Source organism: Salvelinus sp. IW2-2015, linkage group LG7 (assembly GCF_002910315.2).
Source record: "Salvelinus sp. IW2-2015 linkage group LG7, ASM291031v2, whole genome shotgun sequence".
Taxonomy (NCBI): Eukaryota; Metazoa; Chordata; class Actinopteri; order Salmoniformes; family Salmonidae; genus Salvelinus; species Salvelinus sp. IW2-2015.
The window spans coordinates 20,130,995-20,150,743 of NC_036847.1; the positions used below are offsets into that span (position 1 = coordinate 20,130,995).

A 19,749-nucleotide genomic window follows, 5' to 3' on the forward strand; every position below is an offset into this window, starting at 1 on the left:
TCATTAGGTATGTAGTTGTGGTATTTATTAGGTATGTAGTTGTGGTATTTATTAGGTATGTAGTTGTGGTATTCATTAGTTATGTCGTAGCCAGTTTCCAAAGATGCATTATGATGCATTACATGCTCAAAACCATTTTCAACAAAAATTACAATTATGACAATAACCGCGGCCATTTGCATGACAATTCATTGTTACCCAAAATGTCATAATCGTCACAACCCTAGTCTTCCCCTATAATCTCTACTCCGAGCCCACTAACACGCACATTAACACTTGCACACACTCACAGTCACACACACTCCCTGTTTTTGACCGCTTCTCACCCCACAGCACAAAGGGCCCCTCTGTAATATCAAAGCCAAAACAACTCGTGCTTGGCTCAGATGGTGACCAGGAGCATCCCAATCCTCTCTCGTCTACAGAGAGCCACATACACACCCTCAGCTCCACACACTGCTCTGCAGCCCCATGCAGCCCCACAGCCCACTGACAGGCCTGAGTGGACTAACCCCAGTTAGAGAGGGAGGGTGTGTAAGGGGAGCACGGAGCTGACACCAGAGGCACACACATATGATACTGTAGACACACACATGTATGTCAACACACATGAAGAGACACAGACAGACGGAGAGACTCAGGGACTGACTCACACACACACTAAATCAGATGTACACTCTGTGCCTATGCATTAACATGGTGGCCAACCATGTTTCATACACAAACTGCAGACAAATAATCTGCACACAACATTTACAAACTAGTCATGCTTTTTTCAATGACAAATAAAATAGGTGGTAAGTGCAATTCGATATGAAGTGGGGACTGGGGAGTACATGAATTGTTCTTGTGAACTGTGGGGTATAATATGTGTGTGTGGCACTGTGTGCCTAGAGAGAGAGAGGGAGGTGGCGACGGCTCAGTCGTAATCCCCCCTTTCCTCTCCAACCAAACCAAACCACAACCCATAACATCGCCCACACAGAACAGAACCACCACTGCCGCGTTATGACTATGACCCATAGGGGAGGAGCAGAGCGGAGAGGAGAGGGAGGGGGCTCTATACACCACCCTACATTCCCCCCTAACCACCTTACCTTCACATGACTGGGCTGTGTCAGGAAGCCTGCCAAGTCTCTGTACGCTTTAATTAAGCAGAGAAGAGGCCCCAGCATAGCCCCGCCGTCCGCCTCAGTCCCCATGTCTGCTCTGACTCGCTCCCCTCCTCACAGCACAGTACAGTACAACACAGCACAGGGAGATTACACTCACCGCACCACTCGCTTGCCTTTCCGCTGTAAGGCATTGTTCCCACCACAATGAAACCAAAAGCCTGGGGAGTAGAGCATTGTTTGGTGGGGAGGGGGGAGAGGGGGGAGCTGACAACGCTTGTTCTTTTAGCCATGAAGAGGCTGAGAGTGGCACTGTGATATCAGGCTCAGTAATCTAACGCCGTCAGTGTCTCAGGCACAATGGAGCTTCTTGGCACAGTCAGGGCCAACAGATGGGAGAATTATACTACCTATGGTTACCTTTTAGTTTGTTCTCTCTCTCCGTTGCAGAGGAATGATAAATCAGCCCTCCCTCTTCCAGCTCTGTGGAAAAAGTTCAAAAGCGGGAAAAAAAAGCCTCAGCCTCCGTTTATGGAAGTGTTTTGAATGTCTCCAGGCTGTGTCTTTTGACACACCGAGCAGAGCAACACACTCTCTCTTTTCTATGCAATGGAGGAGCAATCACTCCTCCCACCAGGCAGGCAGGCAGGCAGAGCAGATCAAAGGCCAGAGCTAGCTGAAAGTGTGGAGGTGAAGGAGGTTGTGTGAACTGCACAACCTCACAACCTCTAGCTTCACCTGACACCTAGCACTGTGGAAAACCACCGACAGACAGAACGACAAATAGACACACTGACTTATGGACTGACATTCAAATAGACTGATGAACTGAACCAGAGCTGGGGAAGGTTGGAAACAACTTAAAGGTAGAGTTTAAGAGTGTGAGTGTGTGTGTGTGTGTGTGTGTGTGTGTGTGTGTGTGTGTGTGTGTGTGTGTGTGTGTGTGTGTGTGTGTGTGTGTGTGTGTGTGTGTGTGTGTGTGTGTGTGTTTGTGTGTGTGTGTGTGTGTGTGTGTGTGTGTGTGTGTGTGTGTGTGTGTGTGTGTGTGTTCAAGTGCCCCAGTGTTCTGATTGCAGAAGCCTCTCCAGAAATGTGAGTCTACTTGATAATCACACAACTGATGAGTGGAAAATCTACAGGCTCATCTCCATCAACAATGGGCTCCAGTCTTGTCTGCTCAGCCCTGACACATGGATCAGCATATGTGTGTGTTCAATCATCCCAGAAAACCCACATGCCTATGTCTCTCTTGGTGATGGAAACTTCAAGGCTAAGCAAGCGTTTCATAAAATAGGAAGATGACAGGGCCACTACAAAGTAATCTACAGAAGTTTGTGAAGCACGTCCAGAACAGCTGTCTCAGACACCATCTATCAATATGAGGTTAATAACATAGGAGGGATGCTCTCCTCTCCTGAGTCCAGACTGAATGCTGTCGGACACAGTGTCTGAATACTCACAGGCAGCCTAATGAATAACAGGACAACAATGGGGTACAGTAGAATATAACAGTGTCGCTGTCTGACATATGTGTCATGCTATTGTTGGCTGAACCGATTCTCGTAACAGCATGCTAGCTAAAGAGTGTGTGTTACAATGTCAACGAGTCATACATGCATGTGAGTGTTTGATACCCACCAAGCTGTGGCTGACTGAACATGTGACGAAGCAGACAAACAGACAGGATGTGTGTACTGTATAGCTTATGTGAAGAATAGACAGATGGGGCAGGTGAGGGGAACAGTTGATCTTCTCTTCCTCTGGAACGGGACACACACACACACACACACACACACACACACAAACACACACAGTTGTCTGTAGTTGGGAGTGTGACGTCAGGGGGGCACAGTTATGTGGGGATAGCAAGCCATTGCTGAATCAGCAGCTGTGCATGGCATCAGGTGGGCACTGCCCTCATATAAAGAGGCCACAGCTGCAACAACACAGTCAGGGGTACTTACCAACACTGCCCTCTCCCTAGATCACACACACCTTGAGTTCCATCTCCGGGTCACACACATACACAAGCACACGCACACATACACCAAAGTGTACCGCCATGCCAGGGATTGGTCAGTGTGTTCAATAGACAGCTTGATTTGGCCCATGGCACCTGACAGTAGACATCACTGCAGTATGTGGTGTCTAGAGCACTAGCCTCCCCTTACCACATACAACTAATGAGCCTGAATATGGGGGGAAATATTAGATTAGCTAAACAACTATCGGTACATGCAGAGGTGTATTCAAATCACAAGCAGATAAATGATTTGATTAATGTTTCCCACCAGCCTCCCAACCAGCTTGCTTATGAAAATGTCATTATTCAGTACGGCTCACTAATATCACCATCTAGCTTTATTGACGGATATCACACAGGAAGCCAGCCGGGCTCAAGGACACTTAAGTAATATATCAAGTAATACCCCACCTGGGAGTGGAACTGACAACCTCACACAGAGTCCTGGAGCTCGGTCTGCATCATGAGCCCTACCACACCACCAGGGCAGCACCCCAGAGTGCAAACGCTTGTAGCCTTTTAATTCAGTTCACTCCGCAAGCACTTTATAAAGGCATCCACACTCTTCACACTCTTCCCCTTGTTGAGTAGATATAGATAGGACTATATATAGAGTTATGTAGAACAATGGTGGTGGTGGAGGAAGAACAGTGGTGGTGGTGGAATAACAGTGGTGGTGGTGGAATAACAGTGGTGGTGAGGAAAACAGTGGTGGTGGGTGAATAACAGTGGTGGTGGAGGAAGAACAGTGTTGGTGAAGGAAGACAGTGGTGGTTGAGGAAGAACAGTGGTGGTGGAGGAAGAACAGTGGTGGTGAGAAAGAACAGTGGGTGGAGGAAGAACAGTGGTGGTGGTGGAATAACAGTGGTGGTGGAGGAAGAACAGTGGTGGTTGAGGAAGAACAGTGGTTGTGGTGGAATAACAGTGGTGGTGGAGGAAGAACAGTGATGGTTGAGGAAGAACAGTGGTGGTGGTGGAATAACAGTGGTGGTGGAGGAAGAACAGTGGTGGTGGTAGAATAACAGGGGCGGTTGAGGAAGAACAGTGGTGGGGGAGGAAGAACAGTGGTGGTGGAGGAAGAACAGTGTTGGTTGAGGAAGAACAGTGGTGGTTGAGGAAGAACAGTGGTGGTGGAGGAAGAACAGTGGTGGTGGAGGAAGAACAGTGGTGGTGGAGGAAGAACAGTGGTGGTGGAGGAAGAACAGTGGTGGTGGTGGAAGAACATTTACATAAAAAATATATATATATTTAACCTTTATTTAACCAGGTAGGCCAGTTGAGAACAAGTTCTCATTTACAACTGCGACCTGGCCAAGATAAAGCAAAGCAGTGTGACCAAAACAACAACACAGAGTTACACATGGGATAAACAAACGTACAGTCAATAATACAACAGACAAATCTGTATACAGTGTGTGCAAATGAAGTAAGGAGGTAAGGCAATAAATATGCTAATAGTGCCGAAGTAATTACAATTTAGCAATTCACACTGGAGTGATATATGTGCAGATGAGGATGTGCAAGTAGAAATACTGGTGTGCAAAAGAGCAGAAAAACAAAAACAAATATGGGGATGAGGTAGGTAGTTAGTTGGATGGGCTATTTTCAGATGGGCTGTGTTCAGCTGCAGCGATCGGTAACTGCTCTGACAGCTGATGCTTAAAGTTAGTGAGGGACATATAAGTCTAAAACTCCAGTGATTTTTGCAATTCGTTCCAGTCATTGGCAGCAGAGAACTGAAGGAAGGGCGGATGACCAGTGAAATATACCTGCTGGATCGCGTGCTGCGGATGGGTGTTATGGTGACCAGTGAGCTGAGATAAGGCGGGGCTTTAACTAGCAAAGACTTGTAGATGACCTGTAGCCAGTGGGTTTGGCGACAGTATGAAGCGAGGGCCAACCAACGAGAAAGTACAGGTCGCAGTGGTGGGTAGTATATGGGGCTTTGGTGACAAAACGGATGGCACTGTGATAGACTGCATCCAATTTGCTGAGTAGAGTGTTGGAGGCTATTTTGTAAATTACATCGCGAAGTCAAGGATCGGTAGGATAGTCAGTTTTACGAGGGTATGTTTGGCAGCATGAGTGAAGGAGGCTTTGTTACAAAATAGGAAGCCGATTCAAGATTTAACTTTGGATTGGAGATGCTTAATGTGAGTCTGGAAGGAGAGTTTACAGTCTAGTCAGACACCTAGGTATTTATAGTTGTCCACATATTCTAAGTCAGAACCATCCATAGTGATGCTATTCAGTCGGGCAGGCGGGTGCAGGCAGCGATCGGTTGAAGAGCATGCATTTCGTTTTACTAGAATTTAAGAGCAGTTGGAGGCCACGGAAGGAGTATTGTATGGCGTTGAAGCTCGTTTGGAGGTTTGTTAACACAGTGTCCAAAGAAGGGCCAGATGTATACAGAATGGTGTCGTCTGTGTAGAGGTGGATCAAAGAATCACCCGCAGCAAGAGCGACATCATTGCTATATACAGAGAAAATATTTGGCCCGAGAATTGAACCCTGTGGCACCAAATAGAGACTGCTAGAGATCTGGACAACAGGCCCTCCGATTTGGCACAATGAACTCTATCTGAGAAGTAGTTAGTGAACCAGGTGTGACGACCCTCCCACTCTGTCTGCCGTATTCTCTCTTTGTTCTTGTTTCCTTATTAGGATGCCGGTGGGCGGAGTTGGGAGGGTCGTCAGCTACATGGGAAACACCTGGGCCAACTGTGTCATAGGATAAATACACCACTTCCCCATTCATGGAAGAGACTCTCTCCATGCAGACACCTTTACAGATTTTGTTGTGTATCTTGGTGGTTTTTGGTTGTTTGCTTTAGCACCTTTCAACACCCTGCATTATCACATTCATGCATGCAAAACACTCACTTGCACTACTGATTACTGATTACACACACCGTTGTATATTGTACTTAGTTAATAAATATATTTTGTTATTCCTTATCTCCACGTTGTCTCCCTTTTGTTACGGGCTTTGAGCCGGTTCGTGACACAGGTGAGGCAGTCATTAGAGAAACCAAGGCTGTTGAGTCTGCCGATAAGAATACGGTGATTGACAGAGTCGAAAGACTTGGCCAGGTCGATGAAGACGGCTGCACAGTACTGTATTTTATCGATGGCGGTTATGATATCGTTTAGGACCTTGAGCGTGGCTGAGGTGCACCCGTGACCAGCTCGGAAACCAGATTGCATAGCGGAGAAGGTACGGTGGGATTTGAAATGGTCGGTGATCTGTTTGTTCACTTGGATTTCGAAGACCTTAGAAAGGCAGGGCAGGATGGATATAGGTCTGTAACAGTTTGGGTCAGAGTGTCTCCCCCTTTGAAGAGGGGGATGACCGCGGCCGCTTTCCAGGAATCTCAGACGATACGAAAGAGAGGTTGAACAGACTAGTAATAGGGGTTGCAACAATGGCGGCGGATAATTTTAGGAAGAGAGGGTCCAGATTGTCTAGCCCAGCTGATTTGTAGGGATCCAGATTTTGCAGCTCTTTCTGCAAAACCAACTGGCCCAAGGGGGGGCTTGGGCCAGTTGCTGCGGGGGGTGCAGAGCTGTTGGCCGGGTTTGGGGTAGCCAGGTGGAAAACATGGCCAGCCGTAGAGAAATGCTTATTGAAATTCTCAATTATCAGTGGTGACAGTGTTTCCTAGCTTCAGTGTAGTGGGCAGCTGAGAGGAGGTACTCTTATTCTCCATGGACTTTACAGTATCCCAAAACTTTTGGGAATTAGTGCTGCAGGAAGCACATTTTTGTTTGAAAAAGCTAGCTTTGCTTTCCTAACTGACTGTGTGTATTGGTTACTGACTTCCCTGAAAAGTTGCATATCGCGGGGACTATTCAAAGCTAGTGCAGTACGCCACAGGGTGTTGTTGTGCTGGTCAAGGGCAGTCAAGTCTGGAGTGAACCAAGGGCTATATCTGTTCTTAGTTCTACATTTTTTGAAAGGGGCATGGTTATTTAAGATGGTGAGGAAAGCACCTTTAAAGAACAACCAGGCATCCTCTGCTGACGGGATGAGGTCAATATCCTTCCAGGACACCCGGGCCAGGTCGATTAGAAAGGCCTGCTCGCAGAAGTGTTTTAGGGAGCGTTTGACAGTGATGAGGGGTGGTCGTTTGACCGCGGACCCATAACGGAAGCAGGCAATGAGGCAATGATTTCTGAGATCCGGGTTGAAAACAGCAGAGGTGTATTTAGAGGGCAAGTTGGTCAGGATGATATCTATGAGGGTGCCCATGTTTACAGATTTGGAGTTGTACCTGGTAGGTTCTTTGATAATTTGTGAGACTGAGGGCATCTAGCTTAGATTGTAGGATGGCCTGGGTGTTAAGCATATCCCAATTTAGGTCACCTAGCAGTACGAACTCTGACGATAGATGGGGGGAAATCAATTCACATATGGTGTCCAGGGCACAGCTGGGAGCTGAGGGGGGTCTATAACAAGCAGCAACAATGAGGGACTTATTTCTAGAGTGATGGATCTTTAAAAGTAGAAGCTCTAACTGTTTGGGCACAGACCTTTATAGTATGACAGAACTCTATCTCGACAGTAGATTGCAATTCCGCCCCCTTTAGCAGTTCTGTCTGGATGGAAAATGTTGTAATTGGGGATGGAAATTTCAGAATTTTTGGTGGCCTTCCTAAGCCAGGATTCAGACACGGCTAGGACATCAGGGTTGGCGGAGTGTGCTAAAGCAGTGAATAAAGCAAACTTAGGGAGGAGGCTTCTGATGTTAACATGCATGAACCCAAGGCTTTTACGGTTGCAGAAGTCAACAAATGAGAGCGCCTGGGGACACACAGGGCCTGGGTTAACAGTTGGGGAAAGAGTGGGACAGTAGGCCCGTGCTTCACATTCCTGCACACACACACACACGCACACACACACACACACACACACACCACCACACCACCACCACACACACACACACACACACACACACACACACACACACACACACACACATATGCAAACACGCACGCACACATGGATACAGAGAGACATGCTATTCTGACAGGAAATTCTCTGGAGGACCGGGGCTGCGGGCAACCAGCCCGCCATAGAGAAGAAGCTCAAGGTGACATGCTACAGAGAACGAGGAAGGGAGGGGAGGGGGAGAGGGAGATAATGCTACAGACAGGATGTTAATTCTCCAGCCACTTTTACCACTTATGGTGGTAATATCATAGGCAGCTGATATAATAGCCTCTTGAACAGCCTCTCATACAGTGAGCCAGCCAGTCAAACTAGTCCTGCTGTTACACAGTGCCTTGTGCTCATTCTACTGGGAATCAGGGAAAGAAGAGAGAATCAATCTCTTCTCCTCGCTCTATCATCCCAACTCCTCTCCTCTCCATCATCTGAAAGTGATTTCATCCCATCCCCGATATATCAGATCAACATTGAGACAACGTCCAGCAGGCAGTAGGCTGAACGTTAGTTAAACACTCCTCACCAGGGGAGCATCCATCATTTCCATTAGTCTCCTAACTGACATTTACAACACGCTGCCGTACAGTCATCACTGGAGCACTTCCGATACGGCGACTCCATCATCACCATTTCCAAATGCTATGTCGTTAATTAGGATTCACATGGTACATTACCTTAGATATCATGTGTCTTCATTAGTCTGGCTTCCCAGTGAGATAGTAAAGCCCCAGATGCAGACATGACATTAGCATCATCGCTACGTCAATAAAGGTCTGGTCACTGGGGAGCTTGTATCCTGTCTGTCCATGTAGGACGGTCCCTCACTAACCTTGCTGTGACTATCCCGCTGCATCCCTCTCTCTATATCTCTATCCTTACCCAGGCCAGGGTCTGTGGAGGAGGATAAATACTAAGTAGTGTACACTGCCTAGTCCTAGTGCATATAACCAGCACAGAGAGGGATAGAGAAGGAAGAGAGTGAGCCTTGCTCCATTATGTATGAGTTGTTAATTGGGAGTCTCTGCATGTTTCACTGCCTCAAGATCAGCCTTGCCACTGAGACAGAACAGACGGCCTGATAGGGCCAGCCACACGCCACTCAGCCCGTCGGCACGGTAACAAGGCCAGTGCCATATGCAGATTGGCCCAGTCGTTCGGATCACACTTGGGTAGGAGGGAGGGGAGGTGAGGCCTAGCAGGTTGGGGGAAAAAACAGAGAACATTTGTTGTTTCCTTATTTTCTCTCTTTTGTTTTTGGCGGTTGAAATGGTTCAGAGGGCTGAGAGAGGCTATTTAGCAGGAGCTAAATGAGCTGTGAGGGCTGAGGGGTGATTCTCAGGTTGTAAATAGAAGTAGTCTGAGAGAAAGCTTTCCAGGTTTTATGGAGATTTGGGTGTTCCTCTCTCTGTGTCTTTGTGAAGCAGSAGCAGCTCTGTTCTGTGAAGCTGAGGAATCCTATTAAATAACAGACAGTGACCTGGTGATCCCAGCTCTACTGGCTGATCCTACAGAGAGGGATCACAACACCATATGAGCACATTCTATACTGAACACAAATATAAACAACGCAACCATTTTAAAGATTTGACTGAGTTACAGTTCATCTAAGGAAATCAGTCAATTTAAACTAATTCATTAGGCATTCATCTCACATGAATGGGAATACAGATACGTGTCTGTTGGTCACAGATACTTTWWAAAAAGTTAGGGGCGTGGATCTAAAAACCAGTCAGTATCTGGAGTGACCACCATTTGCCTCATGCAGCGAGACACATCTCCTTCGTATAGAGTTGATAAGGCTGTTGATTGTGGCCTGAGTGAATGTTGTCGCACACATCAACCAAGAGCATCCCAAACATGCTCAATGGGTGACATATCTGGTGAGTATGCAGGCCATGGAAGAACTGGGACATTTTCAGCTTCCAGATTCTTGCGACATGGGGCCGAGCATTATCATGTTGAAACATGAGGTGATGGTGGCGTATGAATGGCACCACAATGTGTCTCAGGATCTCGTCACGGTATCTCTGTGCATTCAAATTGCCATCGATAAAATGCAAATGTGTTCATTGTCCGTAGCTTATGCCAGCCCATACCATAACCCCACCGGCACCATGGGGCACTCTGTTCACAACATCAGCAAACCACTCGCCCACACGACGCCATACACGTGGTCTGCGGTTGTAAGGCCAGTTTGACGTACTGACAAATTCTCTAAAGCAACATTGGAGGTAGTTTATGGTAGGGAAATGAACTTTACATTCTCTGACAACAGCTCTGGTGGACGTTCGTGCAGTCAGCATGCAAATTGCACGCTCCCTCAAAACTTAAGACATCTGTGGCATTGTGTTGTGTGACAAAACTGCACAATTTAGAGTGGCCTTTTATTGTCCCCAGCACAAGGTGCACCTGTGTAATAGTCATGCTGTTTAGTCAGCTTCTTTGTATGCCACACCTGTCAGTTGGATGGATTATCTTGGCAAAGGAGAAATACTCACTAACAGGGATGTAAACAAACGTGTGCATATTTGAGAGAAATACCATGTGAATCCTTGTGTGTGGAGGCTTTACCCAAACACGAACACATCATCTGGTGTGTCCCATACTTCCCCTCCAGCACTAGACTAGTTGCATTTGCACACGTCCAGCCGTCCGCTGCCTCCAAGCCTGCTAAGATTTACGCCTGTGATTATATATTCATACAGATGAGTCAATAAGGGCCTTGCAGCCGTAGCAACGGGAGGACTGGGCGAATTCCAATGAGCCGCTATCAGGCCCCAAAGCCTCCCATCAATAGACTGCAACTTTACATTTCATTAGGGCACGGCGCACAGTTTAACTCCAAATGAATAGCAATAAAACAAGACTGCCAACAACGATCGGGGGGCCCTCCACACACTCTCCTCTCTCCACACAGAAGCACTGCTCTGCTCCCGCCCGCCCGCCCCAGATGGGCTGTTCCCGACCGTCAAACCACCGGCCCCAACACTACAATTACAAGCCAAACAAACAGAACAACAAACAAAACCAAATCAGGAGAAAATTACATTGATGCCACCGCATGGAATTGGACTGCAGTTTATATGTGGACATAATCAGAGAGGACAAGCCGTTTGTGATGACCTGGTGGTAGGCGGTGAGACTGTGGATACTGTGATGTCAGGGTCTCCTGAAGAGAGGCTTCAGGAGGGACTGGTTCTGCTCTGCAGTGATGACAATGCTTCCCTAGCCACAGCCAGCTAGTCAACAGTCTCTGTTCCTGTATGTACAGCACTACATCGATCTGTGTGTGATAACGCCGGCAGCTTGTGCCCCACCACCCAGCACTTGGCCTCCACACAGGAAGAGATGGTGGCAAAGGGGAAATGGGATTCCGATTGTGGAAGGGATATCTTCCCTCTGAGATCTACTGATCATTCACCAAACCCCAGAGCTTCCACCCCCCACCCCCCCAGCCTCCACACATTCCCCTTACCAGGCATCCTCCGGCAACCTCGGCTCAGCTGCAGAGCAGACGCCCACCGCAAAGCACGCCGCTTCCAATAACCCACAGCTACGCACCGCTACGTCAGGGGTCAGCTACCGCAAGGGCTATGGGAACTGGGTTCATGCCCAGAAATTAGGAAAACAGGAGAGGTGTGTGTGTGTGTGTGTGTGTGTTGTGTGTGTGGTGTGTGTTGTGTGTGGTGTGTGTTGTGTGTGTGTGTGTGTGTGTGTGGTGTGTGTGTGTGTGGTGTGTGTGTGTGTTGTGTGTGTGGTGTGTGTGGTGTGTGTGTGTGTGTGTGTGGTGGTGTGTTGTGTGTCCTAGATCCTGACTTAGTGTGCATTAATGGCCTGAACAATGGTTCAGTGTCTATCAGTGTGCATGCAGGTGTGCATGCTGGTGTGTATGCAGGTGTGCATGCTGGTGTGTATGCAGGTGTGTATGCAGGTGTGTATGCAGGTGTGTATGCTGGTGTGTATGCAGGTGTGCATGCTGGTGTGCATGCTGGTGTGAATGCAGGTGTGTATGCAGGTGTGTATGCAGGTGTGCATGCTGCTGTGTATGCTGGTGTGTATGAATGTGTGGTTGCATTCATTCCATACGTGACCGACCGCCTCAATTCCATCTTATGTTGCAACATTTTAAATAGTGTTTAGATAAAAGTAGAGACTACGAAATGGTATATCATACACTGCAGTTGAGGAACAATGGGAAAGTAATTCTGCTTTGAAAGTTGATAAACTTGTAACCCCACTTTTGAGAAAATGGTCCTTGAATATTTTTGGAACACATACTGGAGAGCTTTTCTTTGTCTATACCCATTCAGCATCGTTCACACCCTCTTAAGCCTTAACCCCACCCATCTCTTTAAGAATTCACATGTGAGGCCATGTGCTAAACAGACTGAGAAAGGTAGTGTAGTAAACAACCAAAGATTTCAAGACTAAAACTGGTGTATTCACCCCAGAGACAACTGGCTAACTTGATGGGTCATATAATCATCTGGCGAAGTGAAGTCTTTTGTTAAGACATGTTAGCTAGCTAAACAATGAACCATAATCCRAACCCAAAGCTACATTTCAAATGGATTGTCATAGCTAGCCACCATGCATGAAATGCTGGAGTATGAATCTGCAGGTAGCTAAAGCTAATCAACTAGGTTCAATGTTAGCTAGCTAGCTAACATTAGGCTATAACTAGCAATGCAAATGGCTTTCTGAGATACAAATAATATTACTACACATATCATACACATAATGTTAGCTAGCGAGCCAGCAAGCTAACGTTCACTAGCTAGCAGTACGATTTAACTTACAATGAAAATTACTTTCTGAAAAAATCMGAAACGTATAATACAGTATCTGAAAATGTCGCTAGACTCTTACCCGTATACATGAATGAACGCTTCATGGCAGCGTGTCTTTTCAGTTTGGTTTGTAGCTAGCTATAGCTTGTTTGGCCCGTTGTTGTGTCAAATCACTCCGGTTCACACTGATGTGCAGAAAGTCGTCCATCACAACTTTTTCCCACTGATCTTTGTCGATAGCGCCTGCTAAATTCATGGCAGCAATGTTGTTGAGAGCAGAAGCAACACTTTGGCAGCTCTCCATGTCTAACATTATATCTGTCAAAAAAGCTGCGGTAGCAAGGATTTTCTACACATATTGAACAGCTCATGTTATAGACAGAAGAATGCTACATGGCAGACCAATCCAAACTCATCTCRAGGCATGTCCAGCCCATGCATTATCTCAGCCAATCATGGGTAGCAGGAAGGTTCCTGWCTTTTTCCGTGGCTAAACCAACTAGGCTCGTAATTTAAATATTTTATTTCTATTTACAGATGGCATACAAGTTTGTTATTAAAATGATGTTCAAATACATCTCCTGTGAAGTAGTGACGTGTGACATACCCCTAGTTTCTTGAAACGGGTCACATATTACTCTATTATCTGACACATAAAATGACCTAATCATTTCATACATTCATAATCACCCTACAAAGATACCGTCAAATCTACTCACTCTCAGCTTTTAGTGGAGTTCTGACAAAAGCTGGAACACACCACCAAGGCCATTTTTAGCCTCTACTCAGTGTTAACAGTCTGGAACCATCCGAGAGGCGTCCTAGCGTCCTCTCTGTTGGCAGTGAAGGGCACCAACACCTAGTCCTGCCCCCTCCCCCATTCTCTCCTGTTCTCTACTGTTCTCCCCTCTTCTCTCCTCTACTCCCCTGTTCTCTCCTGTTCTCTACTCTTCTCCCCTCTTCTCTCCTCTACTCCCATGTTCTCTCCTGCTCTCTCCTGTTTTACCCTGTTTTACCATTTCCCCTGTTCTCTCCTGTTCTCTCCTGTTCTTTCCTGTTCACTGGGAACAGCACCAGAGAAGGCACAGCAGTGGCTAACAGCACGACAGCGATTGCCTGAAGAAGCCGGTGATTGACAAACCCACTATGTGTGGGTCTACTCCAGTTAGTCTTAGAATCCCAGACCTAGGAGCAAGAGCACTAGATCTGTGGAGGATGTCATATTCTCTTAGGAAAGGGGGAAAACATTTCTTCCGGGGAGGGTCCTCTTTCCCAACAAATCCCGAGTTTGGATAGGCAGAGCTTAAAATGCAGGCGGGAATTGTGCTCATGTTCAGCTAGGGCAGCAAACAGATACGGCAGTGATGTCACCGGTGACGCACATCCCATTTCCGGCTCGTCCTGTCTGTCCCAACTGGCGCTGGAACTTCTATAGACGTGTAAGCTGGAGCATTGGTACGTTGTGGGAAGCAACCTGTCTGTCTAGAGKGATCTCAATCACATCCACCCATCCAGCACAAAGGAGTTTCTACAGCTTTTGAAAGACCAGCTTCTTAGAGCTCCAGCTCAAAGGTGCCCAGGCAGAAATGAGACAGACTTTAAATTCATCCTCATAACCAGAGGTTGGTAACACATGTACACACACAAACACACAGAATCCACCAGTGGCCTACCTTCTTAATACGTCCGCTGCGTGTGCCGGCGAAGGCCACAGTGTGGCCGCGGTATTCATAGGCTGCCACCGACGTCATACCATCGTCCTTGTCCACGAACAGAGGCAGACCCTCGATGGTGCTGGTTCCCCCCAGGGGCTGGTTGAAGTCCTGCCCACAGAAGTTATCGTCTATTTGGAGTGGCTGCAGAGAGTGGGGGGGGGGTTAGAGCGAGACAGAGATAGAAAGAGAGTGAGAGATGGGAGAGGGAGAGAGGGGAGAGAGATATTGGGAGGAAGGGAGGAGGGAGGCGAAAGAGATTGGGGCAGGAAGGGAGAGAGAGGGGAGAGAGAGATGGGAGGGGAGAGAGAGGGGGAGAGATATTGTGAGGAAGGGAGATAGGGGAGAGAAGAATTATGAGGGATGGAGAGGGATGAGAGATTGGAGGGAGAGAGTGGAAAGAGAGATGTTGGGAGGGAGGGAGGGATTTGGAATGGTAGACGAGAAGAGGGGGGAGAGAGAGCGATTGGAGGAGGGATAGAGAGAGAGAGAGAGAGAGAGAGAGAGAGAGTTAGAGAGGAGAGAGGGCGGAGAGGGGGAGAGAGTTTGGGAGGGAGTGAGAGAGAGATTGGGAGAGAGGGGAGAGAGGGGAGGGAGGGAGGGAGGGAGGGAGAGGAGGGAGGGAGGAGGGAGGGAGGGAGGGAGAGAGAGAGAGGGGAGAGAGAGATTGGGCAGGAGGGAGAGATTGGGAGGGAGGGAGGGATGTAGAGAGAGGAGGAGAGAGAGATTGGAAGGGAGGGGGGACAGAAGAAAGTGTGAGTGACGGATAGGCCAAATTTGCATATCACCATCAAAATAGCAGCATACACACACTGTCACTGTAAAAGAAAAGTGGTTAATTGATGTATGTGTGATAGACCTGTGTGTAGCGGGCACCAGGTGGTATCTTTCACACGCACTGACACATGTAACCAGAAGATAATCACTAGCACCCGTATTAGCGTAGCGACCTCCAGCTCTCTAACACATCACATCCTCTTACACAACACTAATTAACTGGTGCCAGGATCCCCTCATTCATTAGAAGACATATCGCTTCCATAGGAGACAATAAATCAGACACAATACACACTCTGCCTGCCGCTAAGCTCTCTGGGAAGGAAGGAGATGTGCGTGATCTGAGCCATGATGTGACCAGACTGGAGGATGGAAAGGAGGAATGCCGCCGGGTGAATTCTTTAGTCGTCCTTTGTCTGAAGACACAAGCCACAAACATGTGCACTACCGGTCAAAAGTGGTCAAAACACCTACTCATTCAAGGGTTTTCTTTATTTTGAATATTTTCTACATTGTAGAAAATTCCACACATATGGAATCACATAGTAACCAAAAAAGCGTTAAACAAATCAAAATATATTTTATATTTCAGATTTTTCAAATAGCTACCCTTTGCCTTGATGACAGCTTTGCACACTCTTGGCATTCTCTCAACCAGCTTCATGAAGTCGTCACCTGAAATGCATTTCAATTAACAGGGAATTTCTTTCCTTCTTAATGCGTTTCAGCCAATCAGTTGTGTTGTGACAAGGTAGAGGGGTATACAGAAGATAGACCTATTTGGTAAAAGACCAAGTCCAAATTATGGCAAGAACAGCTCAAATAAGAAAAGAGAAATGACAGTGCATCATTACTTTAAGACATGGCGGTCAGTCAATACAGAAAATGTCAAGAACTTTGAAAGTTTCTTCAAGTGCAGTCGCAAAAACKATCAAGCGCTATGATGAAACTGGCTCTCATGAGGACCGCCACAGAAATGGAAGACCCAGAGTTACCTCTACTGCAGAGGATAAGTTCATTACAGTTACCAGCCTCAGAAAGTACAGCCCAAATAAATACTTCACAGAGTTCAAGAAACTGACACATCTCAACATCAACTGTTAAGCTGAATCAGGCCTTCATGGTCGAATTGCTGCAAGGAAACTACTCCTAAAAGACACGAATAAGAAGAATAGACTTGCTTGGGCCAAGAAACACGAGCAATGGACATTAGATCCTTTGACCAAATTGTAGAGTCTTGGTTCCAACCACCGTGGCTATGTGAGATGCGTTGTGGGCAAATGGATGATCTCCACATGTGTATTTCCCACCGTAAAGCATGGAGGAGGAGGTGTTATGGTGTGGGGGTGCTTTGCTGGTGACACTGTCTGTGATTTATTTCAAATTCAAGGCACACATAACCAGCATGGCTACCACAGCATTCTGCAGCGACATGCCGTCCAATCTGGTTTGGGCTTAGTGGGACAATCATTTGTTTTTCAACAGGACAATGACCCAACACACCTCCAGGCTGTGTAASGGCTATTTTACAAAGAAGGAGAGTGATGGAGTGCTGCATCAGATGGGCCTCCACAATACCCCGACCTCAACCAAATTGAGATGGTTTGGGATGAGTCGGATCGCAGAGTGAAGCAAAAGCAGCCAACAAGTGCTCAGCAWATGTGGGAACTCCTTCAAGACTGTTGGAAATGCATTCCAGGTGAAGCTGGAGAGAATGCCAAGAGTGTTGAAAGCTGTTATCAAGGCAAAGGATGGCTATTTGAAAAATCTCAAATATTAAATATATTTTTATTTGTTTAACACTTTTTTGGTTACTACGTGATTCCATATGTGTTATTTCATGGTTTTGATGTCTTCACTAATATTCTACAATGTAGAAAATAGTCAAAATAAAGAAAAACCCTTGAATGAGTAGGTGTTCTAAAACTTTTGACCGGTAMTGTACATTGATGAACGGAATTGATCTTAGTGGCACTCCACTCTCCTTTTCACATCATTTAGCAGCTGCTTTACTTAACTAAAGGCAATAGGTCTCAATAGGTGATCCAGGTATGTCATGACATAGCACAAGAGGGGGGGTGGGGCTTTCCTCTGTAGTTCTCTGTTGCTCCTCAAGCAAGGGGGATCACGGATTCCCATCAGACCAACTCCTAGATAACCTACTCCTAGATAACCTACTCCTAGATAACCAACTCCTAGATAACCTACTCCTAGATAACCTACTCCTTGAAGTTTGCAGTTGTGTCTAAAAAACACTATTTTGCTCATAGCATATTTTTTTACCCTTTTAGTGTGTGTACTTAATTGTAATTAAACTTTTTCAACAGTAAAAGTTTTTAAAAATTGCTGGAAGAAGTCTTTAAATGTAGGGACAATCCACAAATACAAGTGGTTTACACAGAAGAATTTCAAATTGGCGAGAGAAGACTGACTATTAGCTCGGTACACTTGGTTTTCAGGGAAAAAACTGGACCATGTTAAGGACATTATCATTGAGTCCTGATTTAGCCCATTCTACTCTCTGAGTATCAAATTCTCCCCCACCCCGTCCCCACCCCCCTCCCGAACCAGAAGACCCCTTCCCATTCTGGATACCAGACGGGCCTCATTAGTAGAGACAAGAGTGTTGGCGACCCCCGCGTCCCCCTGCCCTGCCCGCTGACGCCCCTCATGTTTCACCCAGTGAGAGGTGCTAGCTCTGCCAAGGGCCAGCCAGGCCAGGCATAACTGTGTACAGCAGAGTTCCTCTGAAAGGACAATGCGGGAGACCATGTCCTTTTCTAAACCCTCACTATGGAGTTGGGTCTGGAAATAGAGTGTTGGGGGGGGGTTGAAGAGTAAACACAGGACATCTGGGGCCAGATCATTATAGGCTGCCTGCATGCAGACTGTGTTGGAATTAAATGGTTCTGGATATGGTGCAGTGCTCAGTAGGTCTAAGGCTCCTGCCGCCTGAGAATACTGTAATCAGCATCCAGCAGGTACACATACTTTACCACTAACAGATGTCTGCTGCAACATTTTTACTGTAAATCTCTAAGTCATATAACCATGGAAATTCAGATTATTAATCTGTGGCTATGTCCATCTCAGCAATGTTAGCGAGATAACTTTTCCTAATAGTCATGGATCTGATGGAGGAATGTCCTGGCAGYCCAAGTCTAGGTCCAGCCTGGGCTGAGGAGAGAGCGAGGCAGCCAGGGAGAGAAGTAGGAATCTGGCCTCGGCTACTATGTGAGTTCCCATGGGGGCCTACGACCTCCCCTTGCMCCCTCCCTCCCTTGCTCCCTGCGCTGGGACAGAGAGGGATTCGGCAGAGCGACTGGACGGGCCTCCTATCGCAATCAGCGGAAACAGCGTGGCAGCAAACCAGAGCCAGAGGTTCAGACTGGCAATGAGGCATGGCTATCTGTGCTCCCCTAGCTCTGCCTCCCTGGCTCCACTCTCACTCTGCTTCCCTCTACTGTTTGTTTGTTTTTCGCTTTGTCCTTACCTCGCTCAAATTACACTGTGAATGGGAAAGGTAGGAAAGGAAATATTGAGAGTCTGGTTGGTGATAGAGGCTGCGATAGGGAGAGGGTTTGTTAGGACAGAGAGTTGGTAGAATGACTTGTAAATGGAAAACCATCCCACTCTCCTAGAGAGTTGGTAAAAGGCATGTTCTTAATACTGCAGTGCCAAGACAATGGATTTGAACTTCAAGTCAAGGAAAAAAAGCCTTGAGGAAAGACAGTGAATAAAAGACAATCCAAGACATGAACATATAATAAAGTTGTTATTGCCGAAATGATGGAGGTGCTTAATAAATAAAGGACTGCTGTTGTATATTACAGGATACTGGTTCTAACCAGTGAGAGTGGGTGGATCATGTCCTGGTCTGTTCAGACAGCCTCGTCCCTTGAAGCACAGACTGCCCAGAACTTGTACACAGTCTTATCTCTACACCATCTGATTGATCCTAAAGGGCAGACAGACCACCTCCTTCATATCTGCCTATCTATCTRCCACTCCATTGGAGCTCTATGGGTCAATCAATAGAGACAGCACAACTTGACAAAAGAGAATGTAATGGGTTAATTTGTCCCTGCTTTAGTGTAAGCTCCACAGAGACCAGGCTTTGACAAACAAAGTACCTCCTTCCCATGTGAGCTCTACAGAGCTGGGAGAATGCTGCCTGCCCCTGAGACCAGACTGATGCAACAGCTTCCAAGACTTACTGTAGGGGAGTGGGTATAAATAGAAAGATAAATGTTTTGCAGTTTGTGTGTGTGTGTGTGTGTGTGTGTGTGTGTGTGTGTGTGTGTGTGTGTGTGTGTGTGTCAGAGGAGCGGCAGCGTATGTGAAGAGTGTGTGTGCATGTGTGCGTAGTGGGTAAAGTCCAGTGAGT

The 19,749-nt window shown here is 46.9% G+C and overlaps 1 pseudogene; it reads right to left on the reverse strand.

Annotated features, from left to right (window-relative positions):
• LOC111966560 (plexin-A1-like) overlaps positions 1-19,749 on the reverse strand; it is a 299,289-nt pseudogene that overhangs the window by 219,070 nt on the left and 60,470 nt on the right.